Source organism: Protopterus annectens, chromosome 17.part0 (genome assembly GCF_019279795.1).
Source record: "Protopterus annectens isolate FY-2018-M chromosome 17.part0, PAN1.0, whole genome shotgun sequence".
Classification (NCBI taxonomy): Eukaryota; Metazoa; Chordata; order Ceratodontiformes; family Protopteridae; genus Protopterus; species Protopterus annectens.
The window spans coordinates 691,300,611-691,322,893 of NC_056751.1; the positions used below are offsets into that span (position 1 = coordinate 691,300,611).

The following is a 22,283-nucleotide window of genomic DNA, read 5'->3' on the forward strand; positions in this document are numbered from 1 at the left end:
TAGCAGACATCTCTTTTAAGAAGGCCATATTCTTGCCTGGTGAGATCTCTCTCTCTCTTCCACACATCTAGTCATCTCTCTCCCCCACATCTAGTCATCTGGCAATAATCTTTAAGGATGACCCACTCACTAGGTTAAATAAGGAGAAAGTAACAGTCAGCTGCCTGTCAGGCACCAGGATCCACCACATAACGCATGGACTCAAGTCCCTCAACAACAGGTACAAATATTACTATGTCATTGTACATGTGGGTGTGAATGACCTAAGACATATGTTCCTGGACTACACGAAAAGAGACATGGAGGAGCTCTCGGATTATGTAGTCCAGGTGGGTATGACCCTATCCCTGAGCGGCATCCTACCCTCACCCAGAATGATACCACAGTACAGGCAGAAAATAATTGATTTCAACAATTGCCTAAGTTTCTGGTGTCATTCTAAGGGGATCCAGTATCTGTCTGCCTGGGATGATGTGATTGACAGACCTCGATGCTTTGCCAGAGATGGCCTGCATCTGTCATCCCTGGGCTTCTGAATACTGGCCAAGGCTATTGCCACCCCTATAGTGTCTTTTTTAGGCGGTGTTCCAAAGACCAAATTACCACCATAACAGCTACAAACAAATGCAATATGAGGGTCATGCTGCTCAACGCTAGAAGTCTAAATCTCAAAATGCACTCAACCGAACCACTCCTTAAAATGGAGAACATCAACATTTGTGCTGTAACAGAGACCTGGTTTATAGCAGAAGAAAGCACCCCTGTACTACCAGGCTGTAACACATTCCACACCTTTTGGCCCCATAACTTGGACCGAAGCTCCAAAGGTGGTGGTGTTTCCATATTCATAAAGGATGCACACAACTCTAGACTGGTAGCCCAACATAATGCATCTGAGATACTCCAGGTGCAGCTAACATTGGGTAAGACAGCGATTCAGGTCGTAGCCTGCTATAGGTCCCCAACCATGTCCCAGGATTTGCACTCCACATTCCTAAGAACCCTAGAGGATATTAGGGTCCAACCTAAGACTCTCATACTGGGTGACTTCAACTACCCCTCCATTAACTGGGAAAACTACTCATATACCAATACACTTGCCCAACGATTCCTGGAATTCATTCATTCCAATGCCCTGGACCAGCTTGTTGTTACCCCCACGAGAGGTAGCAACATCCTTGACCTGGTCATTACTAACACGGGTGAGCATTGCTCTACACCAATAGTCAACTCCTCCCTGGTTAGATCTGACCACAAACTAATAAACTTGGAAATCCACATACCCCCCCCCCCCCTGCAAAGGTAACCACCATGAAAAACTTCTCCAAAGGTAACTTTGGGCTCCTAAAAACAGAGGTGGCTAACTTTAAGGGCACTCATGCAAATGGAGAATAATTGCATGACTGCCGAATCATACACCAATGCACTGTATGAACACATACACAAATGCATGGATCTCGCCATACCCAATAAAACCAAGATGCTCTCCTCTGTAAAAAAGAAGCCAATCTGGTGGTCCCCTGTCATAAAAAAACTCTACAACAGAAGGAGGAAACTGATGCAGAATAAGGTAAAGTCCCAAGACTGGAAAAACTCCCTTATCAGCCTCAACAAAAAGTTGAGATCCCTCATCAAATCCTCTAAAGCTAGCTATGAAAACAGAATTGCAGCAGATAGTAAAGACAACCACAAGGCCTTCTATAGTTATGCAAAGAATCTCCATGGCAATACCCAGATTTGCTCTGAGCTACTGCACAATGGTACCTCCTATACTGAGCCAACAAGTATACTGGCCAATAGATTCAGTGCCAATTTTACCCCCCCCCCCACCAAAAGACCAAACACAATACCAGTAGATTGGCAGACACCCAGTATTACTGCTGCACAGGTTAAAACAGCACTGTCCAAGGCCAAGAATACAGCTTCTATGGGACCTGACAATATCCCTGGATGTGTTCTACATGATCTACAGAGTGAACTGGCACCTCACCTATGTACCCTGTTCAATCACAGTCTCACCTCAGGCTTTGTCCCTACCAAATGGCACACTACTACAGTCATCCCCCTCCACAAAGGTGGAGTGGCTACAGACCCTGGGAACTATCACCCCATTAGCCTGAAAAGTCTGATACGCAAAGCTATGGAACGCATCATCATGGACCTAATAAACAAGGATATAAGGAATCTCCAAACTCTGGATACTACACAGGTTGGGTTTTGTGAATGGTAGATCATGCCTGCTCAACTTGGTCAACTTTTTTGAGTCAGTCACCAGAGCTGTGGATGAAGGCAAGGTGGTTCATACAGCCTACCTTGATCTGGCCAAGGCCTTTGATACTATTCCCCACTTAAGAATCATAGAAAAACTCACTAAGCTAGGCATCAACTCCTATATCACTAGGTGGGTTGCAAACTGGCTCACAGATAGAACCCACAGTATGAAAGTAGCTGACTCCAAGTTAGACTGCAGACCAGTCACAAGTGGAGTCCCACAGGGTTCAGTCCTGGGTCTTGTTTGGTATCTACTTCTCTGAAGTCCAGGCCAACATGAAGGGACTCTGGCTGACAAAGTTCACAGACGATTGCAAGTTGAGAGCTATTATTAACTCCCCAAGTGATGTTGACATTCTACAGAAAGGCTTCAGTGAGACCAATGACTGGTATCAGAACCATGGCCTTAAGCTCAATGTCAAAAAATGTGTCATCATCCCCCTTGGGAAAAACCCAGTTCCCTTGAATTACCACATCAATGGTAGTCCACTGAACACAGTAGGTGTTATAAGAGATCTGGGAACACAGGTTGACAGCAACCTCTCTTTTGACCACCACATTGCCACTGTGGTCAGAAAGGCCTTCTATGTGGCACATTTCATTACTAAGGGTTTTGCATCCAGGAAGAAAGAGGTCATTGTCTCCCTCTACTCTTTCCTCATTAGGCCAATCATTGAGTACAATGCCCCACTTGGCATGTACCTGACTAGACATCTGCAACAACTGGAGCGGCCACAAAAGTACCTCACATAGAGGATCCTAGGCCTTAGACACTTGTCCTGTATGGAAAGACTCAAAAAACTCCAACTAATCTCTGTTTCATATTGCCTGCTTAGAGGCGATCTCTGCTTGACTTACAAAGCCATGTCTGACCTAGCTCTGTTAGAAATGCTACATGTAATGAAATCCTGATTCCTCTGCACCACATGCTTCAGAGACCTCAACCTCATTACCACAATCAACAGAACATGCTGGAGGGACAGGTTCCTAACCCAGAGATGGCCCATGGTATTGAATACACTTCCCATACATGTCAAGCAGAGCACCTTACTGGCCCTCTTCAAGAGAAATCTTGATGAGTGGATGGGCAATAGAAAATTCACCCCAGGGATCACTCCAGTGGCTCTTCTCAACAGAGGCACTGGGAACTAAGTTCAGGTGGCATGATGCCAGGGTAATCCTATGGGTGAGGCTTGTAACGGCTCCAAGGCCATTAGCCTAGTACACACCTACAAACCTATGAACACCTATGAACCTATGTGCAGGCTTTGTAGTTTAGATTGCCTTATCACCCATGAGGCCTTTTTGCCTTAAAGGTAAGACTGCTGCAGGTTTTTTTAACAAGTAAAGCTTCCAAGATCAGGCAAACCTTCCCTCAAATTGTTCCTACTGTGCACTATAATTCCCTTTATGTGAATAGCTCTGTGTTGTGCTGGATAGAGTTTAATCATACTGATTATGGTCATGACTGTGAATTTAGGTAAGCATGCTACCCACTATTGGTTGTGTCCTGGAATAACACAGATGGCTAAATCTTGCCTTGAGTTATCTAGTCATTATGTGCCATATAGTTTGATCCTCTGTGAAAGTGTAGTTATTTATTTTATTCTGAAAGAGACTTTGATTACCCCTTTTCTCAAGAAGGCAACTTTTGGATTCAAGCAATTCAGAACATCACTGTTCAATCAATAACCTTCCCATTGTTTTTAAGGTTTCTGAGAACGTGACCTATGTGCATATGTACTCCTAAACAACCTCCTTGCAGTCCAGATTTAAATCAAGGCAGAATCCTTAGACAACAATAATTGGGATTACTAGTAATCTGCTTATTAGTAGAGATCAGTGTTTATATTCTTTCTTAGTCCTTTAGCTGTTTACTGCTTTTATAACATTAGTAATGATATCCCGAATAAACACCTACGAACTCAGTGTAGTTTTAACTCCACACAGTAAATATAAACTTAATCTGTATATGTTTAGGTCCTTGAGCTTAAACATTGTTGCGTGAAATAGTATCTCATTAAAAATAATAAAAATGTAGTATGAAAGCTTAGTCTGCAACAAAAAATGGATTAAAAATGAGATAAGGCAGAATACAGACAACATCAGAATTTCTTTGAAGTTCACTAAACTTTGACTGTTGTCAGCTGAAGTCTCAGTGCCAGAAATCTCTGCTTAAGTTAATGTACCTTTTCTGAGAAAATAAAAACAGTATTTTAAGGATATCTCACAAATGGTTCTGCATCCCAAGACCACAACCAAGATGATAGCGGTTTCCACAGAGCTGCAGCTAGGTACAAGTCAAGCAAACTCAGGATGTTAAGTTGTCAATCTCGCCTTCATTCTTACTGGATGGGTTCGGAGCCGATCCTCGGCTCCGACTCGGCACTTGCTTTAGCTTGAGAACTCCTTTTACCAGCTCGAGGCAACCCTATATCCCTTGATGCAAGGCGGAACTACCTCAGATCTCGTTTGCCGCTTTGCGAAGAGGTCTCCTTTTTTGCCAGCTGAGGTAAGTTTGAGTTTTCAAACAGCTTTAGTCAGGGTTTATCTTCCCCTTTTTACCTATTTTTTAGTGTATAGTGTCACATTTAATCACCCTATTCCCCTTATAGAAAAATTTTTACTTTATAAAAAGTTTTAAAACAGTTAGGCCTAGGCCTTCCTTATTAATCCCTATCTGTGTGTCTGTGTTTGGGGATTAAGTTGTGTGACTGTTTTTGGTGTGTGTGTGTCTGTGTGAGTATTTTATTACTCTTTTTCCTTAGACTATGTCTAAAGAGGTAAAGGTCTCGGGCTTCAAGAAGTGTGACTCGTGCTGTCAGAAAATGTCTCTGACACGGTCACACTTCTTGTGTTTACTGCCTGGGGCCTTTACACCTGCAGGACTCCTGTGCTTTGTGTCACTCTTTTAGCCAGCGAGTCCTGCAGGAAAGGAGGAACAAGTTAATCCTCCATGGCTTGCTAAAGCCGGAAGGTTCACCCACTAAACCTGGGTCCAGTAAGCCTTCCAAGCCATCCAGGGGTCAGGCTATAGCTTCCAAGCCTCCCCCGGTGGCTCCGACTCCTTCGGAGTCGAGATCGGCTCCGGCCGGAGCCGATCTTTCTCCTTCTCAGCTAGGGTCGGTTCCGATCGGTTCCGACACCCAATCTGCTGTTGCCTTGTCGGCTCCGGCTGGAGCCGACACAGTATCCAGTATCGGAGCCGAGAAGCCTTCGGCTCCATCTGGAACCCATAGGACGTCGGCTCCGATGACTTCCTCCAAGAAGAGATCTTGGTCCCCGTCTTTGGAATCGATCCACTCGGCTCCGGGGTCTCCTCTTTTGTCAGAGCGGAGTCATCGGAGCCGATCTACGAGATCTTCCAGGCTGTCTGACCACGATTTAGAGAGGGTGGTAAGCAGGCTGTTAAAGTCGCAGGCACTGGCCCAAATGCTCCATAGCCCGTCTCAGCAGACTTCGGCTATTGCTTCACCCCTTGAACTTCCTCCTCCGACTCCCCACCAGAGTTTGGAGCCAGAGCTTCTCGGGACAGCGATTGTTTCAGTGCCGGAGCCGATACATCCTTCGGCTCCGTCGTCTTCGGCTCCGATCTCCTCCTTGAGACCTTCCTTGGAGGGATCCGGTCGTCGGGTTTCCCTGGTCAGCTCCGAGGGGGCTAGTGGCATCGGACCCTTGTCCGACCCCGCTCTCCCTCTTGGGGCTTCAGCCTTGGTAAGCTCGGCACCGACATCGGCCTCGGAGCCTTCCCTCTCAGTGGAGCCGGGAATTCCTATTTCCTCGGAACGGGAATATTCCGGTCTCCCGGGGAGGGGAGCCTTTGAGGTGATGAGGAGTGTCCTGGCTCCTGAGCCAGGTCAACGGTCCATCCCTCTAGCTCCTCCCTCTTTGGTGCCTGTAGACACCTCTTGCCAGCCTCTTGCTCTCAGGCCCAGGGATCCATCGCCCCAGGTTTCCCATTGGGAATATCTTCCTCTTCCGAAGTTTCTCCTGATCCTGCAGGTGAACCCCCTCGGAAGAGGACGTGTAAGAGGGAACACACAGACTCCCCTGAGTCTACTACATCTGATACCAACTTAGATGAGTCGGAGGGTTCCCCACGATCCCCCTCTGAGGATGTCTCCTTTTCAGACATCCTTGAGCTCCTCAAACAGAGGGGGAATTGGCCATCCATTGATCCCTCCGAGGATGAGTCGGTATACCTGGAGGCTTTTGGATCCCGACCCTCCACCTCCTGGGTGTCCCCGCCTTTTGACCCACTTATGCAGGTAGTGGCTCGAAAGGCGTGGCCAGCTCCAGATTCTGTGGAACCTGTCCCCAGGAGACCATCCAAGTTTATTACGGCCCCCACGGACAAACAGTTTCTTTCCAAGGGCGTCTCTGTGGATGCTATGGTGGTGGCGGCCGCCACTAAGAAGGAACTTGCGGATCCTTCACTACCTGTCCATCCTCCTAACAAGGATTCTAGGACCATGGACAGGTATGGAAAGCAGATGTTTTCTTCAGTGACCTTTGCTATGCGTTCGCTGAACTACCTTTGTCACTTCACCAGGCTTCAAAGAGATATTCTCAAGGAAATAGGTGAAGTGGTCCAGGATCCTTCTGCTGCTGGGGCTCAAGAAAAGATTGCCTCACAGCTAGCAATCCTGAATTCCTTATCCAACTCCTCCATGCGGCTCATATCCTATGTGGCCGATGGAGCGAGCAGGGCCGCAGGCACAGGAGTGGCTCTTAGACGTCAAGCCTGGATGCGGCTTTGTAATTTTGCGGATCCCTTTAAGGCGTCATTCACCAATACCCCCTTTGATGGTTCGGCTTTGTTCGGACCTCAGGTGAAGGATACCTTGAACAGGTGTAAGCAGGACGGTAAAACTCTTTCTGCCGTTGGACTCCATTTTTCCACCCCTTCTAGACCATATCCCAAGGGTCAGAAGGGAGGGAAGATGTGGTTCCACAAAGCCCAAGGAGCTACACCGGACACACGTGGTCAGTTTACCTCCAGAGACAGAGGGGGTAACAATAATAGATGCCACCCTAGAGGCAGGGGGGGTCCTCAGAACCAGGGCAACAGGGAGTCTCTTCCTGAGAAGCCCTTTCAGCACCCCTGAGGTGTTGCCCGACTGTCCACCCTTGGAGGCAGTCGGGGGAAGGATTTCACTGTACCCAGTAGCCTGGCATTCCCTTTCACAAGATATGTGGGTACAGTCGATCATATCCGAGGGTTACAAAATCCCCTTCGAAAGGTATCCCGTACCTCAACAATCCCTTCCAGACATCTCACCCGGTCAAAGGGATTTGGCAGAACAGGAGGTTTCAAAGCTCCTAGAAAAAAGAGCCATCCAGACTGTTCCGGCAGACCAAGTAGGATCCGGCGTCTACTCGAGATTCTTTTTGGTCCCCAAAAGGACGGGAGATTGGAGACCAATATTAGACCTGAGCAGTCTAAACAGATTTGTCAAGAAGGCAAGATTCCGGATGGTCACGCTTCAGTCCATTCTGCCCTTTCTGGGCAAGGACAACTGGATGTGCTCTATAGACCTTCAGGACGCGTACTATCACATAAAGATTCACAGGCGCTCCAGAAGGTTTCTCCGCTTCGCTAGGGACCAGTCATTACCAATTCAGAGCCCTGCCCTTTGGCCTCACTTCAGCCCCCAGAGTGTTTACCAAATGTATGGCAGTGGTCACAGCTCATCTGAGACATCAAGGATTCCAGGTGTTTCCTTATTTAGACGACTGGCTCCTCTCCGCCACCACCAGGTGTTAGCTTCTTCAGACCAGAGACTACACTCTGCAGCTATGCAGGAGTTTGGGAATTTCAGTGAATTTCGAAAAATCTTCTCTGCGGCCTTGCCAATCTATCACCTTTATAGGCGCAGAATTAAACACCGTCAAAATGTTAGCCAGACTAACAGATCAAAGAATTCTGGACATCCAAAAATACGTTCGGATTTTATTGCAGAGCAGCAAAGTCAAAGCCAGGCTGATACTAAAGGTTCTAGGTCTTATAGCTGTGGCCATTGTTCTTCTACCACTAGCTCGCTTCCACATGCGTCTTCTGCAGTGGATGTTATTCACTCAGTGGTCGTTCCACAGTCTTCCGATGAGGCACGAAATCTTAGTCACACAATTGTGCAGGACTCATCTGAATTGGTGGATATCTTCCCCTCTTCTTCATCAGGGCCGACCTTTTGTTCCCCCTCCTCCAGTTGCCACAGTTACTATGGATGCCTCTCTGATCGGGTGGGGGGGGCATTATCAGGGCAGGATGGTCCACGGGACATGGCAACCCATAGAATACCATCTGCACATAAATGTCCTGGAGATGAGAGCGGTGCTTTTAACGTTGCAAGCCCTCAATGACTTTCTTCCCACGGGGACTATTGCAGTACAAACGGACAACATGTCCGTGGTCTGGTACATCAACAAGCAGGGCGGGACCAGGTCCTATCCATTGTGTCGAGAAGCACTCAGACTTTGGCAATAGGCAATCTCCTCTCATCGGTTTCTGATAGCAACGCACATCCCCGGCAGGTCCAACCTCTTGGCGGACAGGCTGAGCAGATCCATTCTCATGCCTCATGAGTGGTCTCTCAATCAATCTGTAGTGGACCAGATTTTTCTGAAGTGGGGCACACCTTGTTGCGATCTTTTTGCTACACCCCAAAACAACAAGTGCCCCAATTTTTTCACCCTCTTTCCCCTACCAGGCCAACCCCTGAGAGACTCTCTAACCCAGGATTGGCCCCGGGGACTTCTGTACGCTTTTCCTCCCTTTCCCTTGATTCCACAAGTCATTCAGAAAGCCACCGATTTGAGGGCCAAGTTGATTCTCATTGCCCCTTACTGGCCTCAACAAATTTGGTTTCCGTCTCTGCATCGTCACCTCCTGGTGCAGCCCTGGCATCTGGACCCAGTTCCGGATCTCTTGATCCACCAGTCGGGTCAACAGCATCGGGCCATTCATTCTCTCAACCTCACTGCTTGGTTGCTCCACTTCCTTCCCTAGCCAGGCTTCCGATGATCTCTGATTCAGTCAGAGACATCTTAGTGTCTTCTTTAAAGTCATCCACCAGAACTGTTTATGCTAGCAAGTGGCGACGTTTTTCTATTTGGGCAAATTCCAGGAATATTGATCCCTTTACTGCTCCTGTGCATTCTGTTTTAGATTTCCTGGCTGAGGTTTTTCAGTCAGGATCTTCTTCATCTACAGTAAAAGTTCAACTGGCTGCTATTTCCAAGTATCATGTTGGCTTGCATGATAATAACATTATGTCTCATAGATTATGCAAGGCCTTTCTGAGAGGAGTTTTTCTCCTAAAGCCGATAAAGCATCCTCCTCCACAATGGGATCTAAATCTAATGTTGGCATCCTTGATGTTACCTCCCTTCGAACCGTCTGCTTCATGTTCTTTGAAATTATTGACCTGGAAAACTATATTTTTACTGGCTGTCACTTCAGCAAGAAGGGGTTCCGAGATTCAAGCTCTCTGCATCCGTTCCCCTTACTTGGTTTTTCATAAGGACAGGGTATCCTTAAGAACAAACCCGTCCTTTCTCCCCAAAGTTGTGTCTCAAACCAATATTAATCAATCCATAGATCTACCAGTTTTTTCCCCAAACTATTCTGACAGAGCTGAACAAAAGCTTCATTTTTTGGATGTCCATCGTCAGCTCAGGTACTATTTGCATAGAACGAAACAATTCAGGAAATCGGACCAATTATTTGTCTCCTATGCAGAAAACAGGAAAGGTCTCCCAGTGTCTAAAGTGACCTTATCCAGATGGTTGTCTTCCACCATTTCTTATGTGTACTCTCTCAGAGGCAAGCAACTACCTTCTAAACTGAAAGCTCACTCAACCAGGAGTCTATCCACTTCTGCAGCCTTTCAGGATAGACTACCCATTGATACCATTTGTGCAGCAGCTACTTGGGCCACTCCTCATACCTTTGTCTCTCATTACAAGTTAGACTTGGCCTCCAGAGACAGGGCCAGTTTTGGTTCCACAGTTCTCAAGAGTCTGTTCCATTGAGCCACCCGGGATACAGGTGCTAGGGACGCGTTCCCATCCAGCAAGAATGAAGGCGAGATTGACAACTTAACATTTAGAAGTTATGTACCTACCATAACGTTCCATGTTAGTTGTCTTCTCTTGCCTTCTTTCTTGCGTCCCTCCCTCCTTCCCCCTGGCCTGGACAGATCTTGAAGAGTTCCTTATCAGGTTGTTTCCTCCTGAGCCTTCATTAGAGGACTCTTTATTATGAACTTGGGTTTCCTAAATATGTTAGGTTAGTCCTTAGCAGGGTAGGTTAGCTACTAAACGAGATCTGAGGTAGTTCCGCCTTGCATCATGGGATATAGGGTTGCCTCGAGCTGGTAAAAGGAGTTCTCAAGCTAAAGCAAGTGCCGAGTCGGAGCCGAGGATCGGCTCCGAACCCATCCAGCAAGAAAGAAGGCGAGAGAAGACAACTAACATGGAACGTTATGGTAGGTACATAACTTCTAATTTATTCACAGTTGCCACCAACAGCTCTTTCCTAGCACACTGAAGACAGTGAGCCAAGCAAGGGACATCAACCCTGGTCATCTAAGGCTGTAAAAGTAAGAACCAGTCTTTAAAAGGTATTCGCAAGGTTATCATCAGGGATCTAGCCGTGCAGAATATTGCAGAGGTCAGGCTGTTAAGAAACCAGGTAGCATTGTTTCTTGATCAGAATGAAGAATCCACTGCATATTTCTAGAATGATCTTAAGGTGAAAATAGATGTTATAACTGCTGCCACCTCATATTTCAGTTTAAGAGTGTTATCCAGGAATACTGGGGCGGCCACCATGGTGCAGTGGTTAGCATTGCTATCTCACAGCAAGATGTTCTCCGGTTCAATCCTCAGCTGGGGTGCCTTCTGTGTGGAGTCTGCATGTCTTCCCTGTGGTCGCATGGGTTTCCTCCGGGTGCTCCAGTTTTCTCCCACATCCCAAAGACATGCTGTAGGTGGGTTGGACACTCTAAATTGGCCCTAGGTGTGAATGTGTGCCTTCTGTGGAAGGTTGGGCGCTGGGCTGGCAACTCGACACTGTAAAACTCCACTGCCAATCCTGAGTGGACAGGTGATCTGCTGTGGTGACCCCTAACCAGGAAAAGCCGAAAGAAGAAGAAGAAGAAGTGTTATCCAGGAATACTCTTAAGCATATGTAACACAGCTAAACATTTCAAAATATTAACTCCATAGAAAATAAAAGAAAACAAATTAATCTCATTGGAAAGATGAACTGTGGCTTGTAGAAATAACACAATAGTTATGATCAGGTTTCCCTTAGGTCATCTCCAGTTTAACCAATTCAATGCAGAATCAAGGAATTCCTCTAAAAGGCTAAAATCTAACAAGGAACACTGAGAGGAGACATAAATGTAAATATCCTCAACACAACACTAATAATGTATCCTGATCTGTAATAGGTCATCTTCTAATGAAAGTGTGTGCATAATGAGCAAAGAGGGGCCATGGGGCTATGAACCTTTTTTATTTATCCTTTTTTGATTGTGTTGTTACCATTCAGGGGAGACCCGAGGTGCTATTTATTCTATTAGGGAAAGTTTGGCCAGGGCACAGGGACCTTTCCCTTCTCTTTCTGATTGGTGTAATGAAATCTTTTACATCAACTTAAGCTGCCTCCAATTCAAGCAGGATGTGTCCTTGGTTTAAGGTTTCATCTGAGAGCCTTTCAAGACTCCACATTTTAATTTTTGATCCCTGAGTACATCCTTAGAGATTGATCAATGAGTGGTGGCAAACCAAGAGAGACCAATATCAGAGAACCCACAGTGGGAGCTTCAGTAATCAAAAAAACCTGATGATACATGATGTCACATGCTGTAAAAATCAATTAGGAGCAAAATGTAATACAAGTTATGATCTCTCACCTTTTTATTTTATTCTTTTCTTAATAGGATATGCCCACTGGACACAAGTGGCCCATTTTAGGGGTTACCTGGGAGCACTGTTTGGTTAAGCAACTTAACCAGATTCATATAGTAGGCAAATGGAGATAAAATGAATCACAATTTGTATTGTTGACTACAGAAGGCAGCTCATTAACAGCTCAAATCCTTAATCCGCTTTACTAACTTAACGATCATTTATGACCTGTAAGAGGGCCATGTTAGTACTATGTCTTAAAAAAGTCACAGTGACAATGGTGAAGGAGATCACAAAATGTAGGATGGGACGTATTACTGTATAACGTCTTCTCTGTAACTTTCCCACTGAGCACAAAGTTTGGAACATGGTGATAATTCTCCAGATTAGAATCATCCAAAGCTTTAATAAGCTTGGCTGCACAGATCACAAACCAATAGACAGCTTGGCTGAACAATTATTTGTGCTAGAAATATAAATGGTCAAGAACATTGCCTTCTGACATATTACTTTCTAAATAATGCATTGTATAAATGACTGTCCAGTTAAGATTGATTTGAACTATGTCCAGCCATTTCCAAATGTGCTGTAACTTATAACTTACCCTTATTAACTTGTGTTGAAATGATTGTATTTAACATTACTTTCAAATCACAGACTGGACTGATTGCTCACAGACATGGGCAATTTGATCTATCACATTGGAGATAGTGGTTTTATAAACAGTCACCAGTTTGTGAGAGTCATTTAGTCAGTCAATTAGATAGTTAAAGTTTGCTAACTGCATTGGCAGGCTGGTCCTTGGACTCCTTCAGCCATTACCAGAGTCAGTAGGTTACAATATATTTAGTTACAAACAAGAGTTTTAACAAAAAATACACCACCAGTATATAATGCATACAGGATTATAAATTAATGTTTATGCATTTATAGAACACATTATTAGTACCTCGTTATTAGGCATTGTCTTCTGAATAAGCCTTCTGTGCACAGTATTAATGTATTGGCCATTTTAAGAAAACAACAGAATATATCACACAAAAACACCTCTTCTACAGTATCAGCAGTGTACTAGATATTCTGGTGCACAAGAACTGATAGTGTCGCACAAAACGTGACACCAATGTACAAATGAGCATAGAACTGTAAGACACTTGCATATTAAACAATGCACCCACAATATATTACAGAAGTGAAAATAAAGTAGAAGCAAATAGAAACTAAAGTAGAACAATACGTTCTTGATGTAATGTCTTTTGCAGAACAGAACAGCCCTTCCTATTGGATTACATGTTAATCTGCCTATTAAGAAGTAGAATATTCTCTTGGATCAATGTAGATTGTTGTTCCAGGATTTTTATGTATGTGTAAACTTTGTCCATTTGCTCTGTTTGTAGATTTGTATTTATTTACAACTGTTTTAGTATGATTTTTATTTATTTACAACTGTTTTAGTTTGTTATTCACAAACTTACATATTTACATTATATGTTGTGTTTACAGTATATAATCTGTTTAGCTGAAAAATATTATACTTCTGTTATAATGTAGGTGTAAGAGGCAAGAGCTGCATATGGGCAGCAGCATTATCCTATGAAACCTTTCTATTATCTTTGCCCATTTGATATGGCTTGTTGTCCCACTGAGTTCAGGATGGTAATAAAATCACTACTTATCCCATTTCTTATGTCTCTAAACAGAGCTAGTTCAAAACTTGGTGACCTTATAAGAAGATACCTATTCTAGAAATGTACCAGACTATGGCCTATCAGAGACAATTCTTTTGCCACCAAATTGAATATACCCACGACAAGTGAAAAGATTAAGTCAAAGATATGCCTTCAGATATGAGTTGCAGAGGTAAACCCTTAAGTAAATAGGAATCATTTCATAATTTGAATGAATTCTGTAACAAGCTGACAAGATGTGGCTTTGAACCAGGTACTACAATTTTCTAAAATCAGCCATTGTTGTATATCAAGTACTGAGCTGATAAAGAAATCAATGAACTCTTGTAGGAACATCCACAGGTAACCATATAGACATCATATCATCAGAATCCCACTGTCTGCTCCAGCCATGTGGATATAATCAAAAGACTTTGGCTTCTTAGTACTGAGATGGTATAATCAGTAAACAACAAAATCCATGAAACGATGTACTAATAAATTCAATAAAACAAAGAAAACGCCAACCAGATGTCACAGGAAACTATTAATAGTGTTTTTTTTTTTTATATAGCACTTTCATTCCAGGATCAAAGGAACTTCATCAGAAAACAAAGTAACTACTTCCTAGATACATTTAAAAGGCTTCAAAGATGCCAACATTTTTAAAGTAGTAGTGCTAAAAAAGTGCATACACTTTAACATGACATAATAAAGTTCTTAAGTGCTGTAGTATAAGTGCAACAGTAAAATACGTTATATTTAAAAAGCATTATATAAAGAAACCATTTCATATAAAAAAATATCAAATTCAAATATCAATCTTTTAAATGTAAATGGAAAAATAAGTCATACAAAATCAAATAATAGCAGCTTTTGCTTTCAAAGCAGGTATGATAACAAAACCCAGCAATCAGAAGCAGCTGCCAATAAATTTCACGTTGCTCCAACATCAGCTCTCAGTCTCATCCTCTGATAGGTACAGGAACTTTTTCCAGAATAGTAAACATAAATTTCTTAAATTCTTTACACACTACTGAATGCTTTTACAAAGCATTCATGGTATGCTTCATTTGACTGCATATAGATGCTGGTAAATCCTTTTTTAAAGGAACCAATAGTCTTATCAATATAAAAGAGGTTGGAGAAATGTGATATAAGATGGTTCCTATATATACTGTGTTTAAATAGCATGCATTTTACAGTCACACTTGCACTACAGCATTTAAGCACTTCATTATGTCATGATACATTTATGCACTTTTTTAGCAGTGTCACTTTAAAAATGTCAGCGCCTTTGAGGCTTTTTAGATGGTATAATCAAAAAAGATCTAAAACAATTCTTACATTGCTAGCTTTCTCCTTTAACCTGAAGTACCAAAAATCCAGGTGGAATGGCAACAACTAAAATTCTTATCTGGCCATATTTTAGTAAACAACCATGGGCAGTCACATATTTGTTGTGGACTTAGGTGGGACAAGGACATATGGCAGGATCTGTGGACTAGAAGTCTTCCCTGTGGATTGGAAATAAAAATACATGATGGCACAGCAAGTATGTGGTCATTTATGGTTCATTCTTTAACCAGGATTTATTTAGTTAGAACAATCCCTTATCCTATTTTAACTGGCTAACTTTAGCCTTTGTAAAGTGACACAGCAAAGGGGACAAGCCATGCTGGATGGTCAAAGGACAAGGAAGAGGTCCATAACATATCTAATAATGCATATGGCAAAGAGCAAATTCTGCAGAATATGTTATTGCAATCATTACAACTGTTCAGTCTCAGAGCTGTAGCTTAAATGACTTAGTCTAAAAAGAAGAAGAATATAATATAATAACACAAAAGTAGAATGAATGATGTATACCTGACTGAATAATGCTAGGTCTAACTACAGTGGGACTAGCATGATAACTAATGTATACGTAATAACCCAATGTTTCTGTATTACAGAAATCAATTACTTATGCAATGAATTGCTACTATGTAACTAAGCCAATTAACTATGTAAACAATGTTGCTGTTTTGTACAGTTCTAATGTCTGTAGGTATATCCCAACTAAGCTGCCATCTTCTAGAGTGGATATAGTAACACAAACAAATCAAAAAGATACTTTAATAAAATATAGCCTTCAGAGAAAGATGCACCATTGAACAAGTGATTACAAAGCAGATTTGGTTGTTTTGTTTCATAAATTCTTGCTCAAAAATTGATTTTTTTTTTCATTAAATAAATACTAAGATTTCACAACTAGAGCAGATCAACAATATGAAATTGAATCCATGGGGTAATAAAGACAATAAACAGTAACCATGATTCTGGAACAGAGTTGATATAAAGGTGATTATAAATGATTGTAATAAAACACAAAGGAACATCTAGGTGTGGTTTCTTTGTTCTTAAAATTCCTAACAGAAGGAGAGCTGCAGTTCACTAGATACTAGATGCACAGAAATGGGAGAGTTATTTAAAACATAAACTCCATGATAACAAAAACAAAATCCAGAAAGTGATACCAGTGGTTAACAAAGTAAAAGATGATAAAGCCATGGGCAGATTTTTAGGCTACAAAAATTTTAAAGTCCTAATGGCCAGACCCAATGGTAAACTGAAGTCATTACCCAGATAATAAAAAAGGCAACAGTACATTTTTCTGGTTAAAATGAATTCATATTTGATTGCACAGCCTGCATTTAATAGATAAAATTATTCTGCTCAAAGATAATAAAGGGCAAATAGGAGCATGGATGAGGTCAAACAAATGTGATTATTCAGTGTCTGTTATCAAATACAGAGTTACTCAGTCTCCATCATCCAACAAGTAGAGTTACTCAGTCTCTAACATCAAACAATTGCACAGTTACTCAGTATCAGTTATCCAACAAATACAGTTACTTAGTCTCCATTATCAAATAATTGAAGTTACTCAGTCTCCATCATCCAGCACAGTTACTTAGTATTCATCATCCAGCAAATGCACAGTTACTCAGGCTCCATCAACAAACAAATGCAGTTACTCAGGCTCCACCAGTAAACAAATGCACAGTTACTCAGGCTCCATCAACAAACAAATGCACAATTACTCAGTCTCCATCAACAAACAAATGCACAGTTACTTAGTCTCCATTATCAAAGAATTGAAATTACTCAGTCTCCATCATCCAGCACATTAATTTAGTATTCATCATCCAGCAAATTCATAGTTACTCAGGCTCCATCAACAAACAAATGCACAGTTACTCAGGCTCCATCAACAAACAAACGCACAGTTACACAGACTCCATCAACAAACAAATGCACAGTTACACAGGCTCCATCAACAAACAAATGCACAGTTACTCGGGCTCCATCAACAAACAAATACACAGTTACTCAGGCTCCATCAACAAACAAATGCACAGTTACACAGGCTCCATCAACAAACAAATGCACAGTTACTCATTCTCCATCAACAAACAAATACACAGTTACTTACTCTCCATTATCAAAGAATTGAAGTTACTCAGTCTCCATCACCCAGCACAGTTACTTAGTATTCATCATCCAGCAAATACATAGTTACTCAGGCTCCATCATCACACAGTTACTCAATTTCCATCATCTAACAAATATGTAGTTATGCAGTCTCCATCATCCAAAAACATCCAGAAAACAGCAATTAAAGGAATAAACAGGTACACATTATAATGTGTTATCTTATCAAAAAAAAAAAACACTGAAAAACATCAATTTTTTTTGCAATGTCAAACAAATATTTTGCATGATTTGTTGAAAGTCATTGTAGCAATTACCAGAACTAGCAGTATGGTCCTTTGAAAGCCCAAAAGGATACAGCTGCAATAGATGTATTCCAGATGCTATTTTGTCACTAAATGTAAGACAGGCATGCAGATGTAGCTAAAAATGATAGAGAGTTGCTACAGATCTATACTGTAGCCAACCTTTTCATTAAATGATTTGCTTCTTACCTTTTAGGTAACATCCACTGAGTTAATACCTCTAGTTGCACCTCACTTACCTGTAGAGTTCATCAGGGCTACATATTGCCCGTCCCCATGATTTGTATTGTCCATATTGCTACTTCTACAAATTATGCAAGGAAGAAACATTAACTGATGGGATTAAACTGATGGCATACAATAATGCTTATCTATTTCTCAAAAGAAGGTACATGATTTTAGTGCCCTTCAAAACTGAGTGCCATCATTCAGTGGATGACTCATCACAGACCTCTGCTCACACCTGACAAAAGTATAGACAATGATGATGCATGCCACTACTTCTGCTTTGCAGGTTCTATCCCCATCCCCTGCCTCCCATTTTTTAATGGAGGAAATCAAATGAAGTTGTCTCATTAGTGTGAGATTGTGGTGTGGCTCTTGATAATAATGTATCACTTTGTGAAAAAGTTTCAAATGATACATATTTTCTTCTGAAAATTATTTCCTGAAGAATGCAACTTGTTTCAGATATAGGAATGGTGGTTCTAGCCCTACAGTCTTCTCATCTTGGTTGGTGCAATGTCTTTTAGCCTTGGCTTTTAGGTGATGAGCTGCTACAACTGCAGTGGATACAGAATTACATAATCAGGTTTTTGTCTGTACCTTCTTCTTCTGATTAGTTTACCCATGTGCTGCAGGGCTACTACTAGGTCAGTGCTCTATCTACACTTATTCAGCTTATATGTCCTATGCGCTCTTAACTCTGCCTATTTCCACAAACTCTTCATGTCCTATACTGCATGCAAGCAAAGAGCTGCTAGGTAGGCATAGGAATTATCTTAAGACCATGATGGGCATGCTTTTGCCTACCTGGCTGTGTTCTTGTTGAATCAACAACTACTTCTGATTCAGGCTTGCGGTTTGGAGGCACCTTTCTGAAGGTCACTAATCACTATCTCTTCTGGAGACTCTGCTTAAACTCTCAAGGAGAGTATCATGAAAGCTGCCTGTGGTTAATTAGCCAAGCTTTTTTTCAGCTTTGTGTTGTAATTATTGCTACTGTATATCATTTTTATCATGTGCCTTGGCTTAGATACTCAACATTAAAATAACTTGATAAAAACATAAATAAATAAATAAATAAATAAATAAATAAATAAATAAATGAGTAAAAGAGTGCAGAAAATAATGGTGGTGGTGAAAGTGAGTACTGTACTGTACAACAATTTCTGCAGAACTAAGAAGGGGAAAGATCTTTTTTTTTTTTGCTAGAATTACAAAGGTGCTATAATAATTAGAATTGTTTTGGATTATTTTCACTGTCACTTTGGTGGGCTTAAAAGTGTTTCCTCTTCCTGTTTATTATCATGGACTTCATGCAGTTTCTGAATTTTCTAAATAACGTAAATAAGGCAGTAATTTGCTTTTGAGTTGTAGGGTGGTTGCATATTTCTTTAATACTGTGGTAATAATGGAAAATCTGTACTGTAGTCTGACAAGTAGAATTCCTTTGTGTATGGCTGCTCTTGCTGAGGCTATCATGTAGGCAGAGAATCTTCTGGCTCAAAAAATAGCAAAGTATTATTTTTTTTTGCATGTTTTTTCAATATAGTTCTTGAAATTAACAGGTATGTCAAGCCAGATTCCTAAGATTTTGAATAAGGTGGTTGTTTCCATGGGGGAATTCAAACCTTTGCTGTGTTCTGAACAGGACTGAATTTGCTTTAGAGAGATTTAAAAGGAGCTTGAAAAGTTCCAAAATGAAGCTAGAAACCAGGTCCCAGAGACCACCAGTAAAAAACACAAGAAGTTTTATTGTATAAAAAAAAAACAATTTTGAGCATTTTCATTGAGTGTAACTACAACGTTTTTACTGGTGGTCTCTAGGACCTGGTTTCTAGCTTCATTTTGGAGTTTTTCAAGGTTCTTGGTTTAGTACTTCTTCTGTGAGATTTAAAAGGAGCTCATGTTGTAGAAACCATTGGCTGAGTGAATAAGGATCATGTTGGATTGGAGTTTGTATCACAAGGTAGGACCAATTAAATGTAAGATGACCATGTCATCTACATGTAATATGACTAGAAAGTGTGGAAGGTCATTAGGGAATTTGTTAATGAATATGGAGAAAATAAGAGGTGTGAGAATGGATCATAGAAGGATGTCTATATGGAGAGGTGCTCTATCAGATAAGGAGATTCTGAACTTCACTTATTTTTACTAGTACCAGGGTATGGTCAATAAAGTTGAATGCTTTTGTTAAATATATCAAGACGGTCTGAGAAAGGTTTCCTTTGTCATTGTTCCTTAGGATTTATTTAGGGTCCAAAGGACTGTCATGGTACTGCAAACCATCAGAATGTGTGTTTTTTTTTTGTTTTTTTTTTTTGTAGAGAAGGTGCTACTGATATTATTTGTTAGACAGAGGCTATAAGTGCAAGTATGGGGAGTGGATAAGAAATCTTTGCAGAGATGGATGGATCAACCAAGGGGTAGGAGTTGTCTGAACCAGACAAAGAGTCAGAGGGTACTTGATCTATCAGAGTTTTTATATCTTTGCAGCTGATGTGTTTGAAGGAGAAGAGGAGGAGAGGGTAGAGAGTGATGGTGGGGGAGAGGAGACTTTTGTTAGACTGCTGAATTCATGGACAATTCAGTGATAGTGAAACTGCTGCTTCTGCAGTTTAAGACCTTGATGGAAGTGTTTTCTGGAATATTACATCCTGTGAGAAAATTTATTTCATGCCAGAAAGTTTTAGGTTTATTCAGAAGGGAATGTCACCTAGACTTGTTGCAACCATTCTTATGACTGTTGATAGCTTGTTTGATGAGATTTCTGAGGACAGTGAAGAGAGAACAACATTGAGTAGTAGGGTTTTGTTTCCACTTAGACCAAACTTCATCTCTCAGTTGTAAGTGTTACATACATTTGTGTGGACACTACCTTGAAAGAGTTATACTGCTGAGAAGTGACCTTATGTTAGAGTTGATGTATTGAACTACAATGTCAAGTGGAAGGATCAGCGGGGAGACTGTTCCAGACTACTCAGTATAAAACTGAATGTATTGGTATCTGATTTGCCTGGAGGAGGAAAACTGTTGTACTTGTATCACTTTCCCTGTTACTAGAGAGTAAACAGGCAGATAAGTGATACTGACCATCACCTTGCTAGCTATTATTATTTTTTTTGGTGCTTGGAACACTTTACTGTCAGTTATTCTTCCATGCATGGGTAATCCACTACCAGTTTACCACAGCTCTGAATTGCTACTGAACTATAATATATAGCCATGTGTTTGATACCTTCCATTGCCATTTTCACACTGCGTAATTCCAAGTGTGCCACTTAACCAGACATTACTCCTGGGTTGCTTCTTAAAATCTAATTCTTGGTTAAATAATAATGATAATAATATATGTATTTACACGTCTGTCTCTCAATATATTGATTTAGTTACCTTTGTCGAACAGCACTGATATCAACGCGTGTAAAGTTGACACCAGATGATCGACATTACACACACTGACATGCTACTGCTCATACAATGAGCATCAGTCTCAGCGCATGCGAAAACTTTACAACAAAATCCGTGGTCGGAGGGCAGACAGAAAGCATAAGAACAGGCTTCAATCATGCGTTGAATATTAAGAAATAAATGATTTGACTGAATAAGTATCTCATTAAACAATGAACACTCATAAACAGCAATCAGTTAAAAGTGAATACTCATATGAGCAAATGCTCAAAAAAAATTAACAATTTACTTTCTATTTTTTCAGGAGGCAAGCCCCCCGCACCTCATGTGGGGGTCTGTACCCCCACACCCCCTGCTATTTATATATTCTAACTAAGAGATTGCACAATTCTCAGGGAATGGGTGAATTTCCCAACCCTTACACTCATCTGTTATTTTTGTCAATAGGTGTCAGCAATCTAGTTAGTCAACCAAATTGTGTCAAATAAACAGATGTTGACCAAAGGACCATTTGACAAAAATAGCAATTTTCATCTCTCTCTCTCTCTATATATATATATATATATATATATATATATATATATAGATACATACATTAGATACAGCTATAGATACACACACACACACACACACACACACATTTTATATAAATATATATATATATATATATATATATATATATATATATATATATATATATGTGTTTGTATGTGTGTGTCTATATATATATATATATATATATATACATTTATATATATATATATATATATATATATATATATATATTTATATATATATATATATATATATATATTTATATATATTTATATATATATATATATATATATATATATATAAATATATAAATATATATATATATATATATATATATATGCACACACACACACACACACACACACACACACACACACACACACACACACTTATTTTACCTGACTTTCTTTAAAATAGACATCTGTTTTGTCAATAAACTTTGGTCAACAAAATA

The 22,283-nt window shown here is 41.0% G+C and overlaps 1 protein-coding gene across 9 annotated transcripts in view; it reads left to right on the forward strand.

Annotated features, from left to right (window-relative positions):
• The window catches only part of LOC122791844, a 2,266,858-nt gene that overhangs the window by 1,532,086 nt on the left and 712,489 nt on the right, over positions 1 to 22,283 (forward strand). The window lies entirely within an intron of this gene.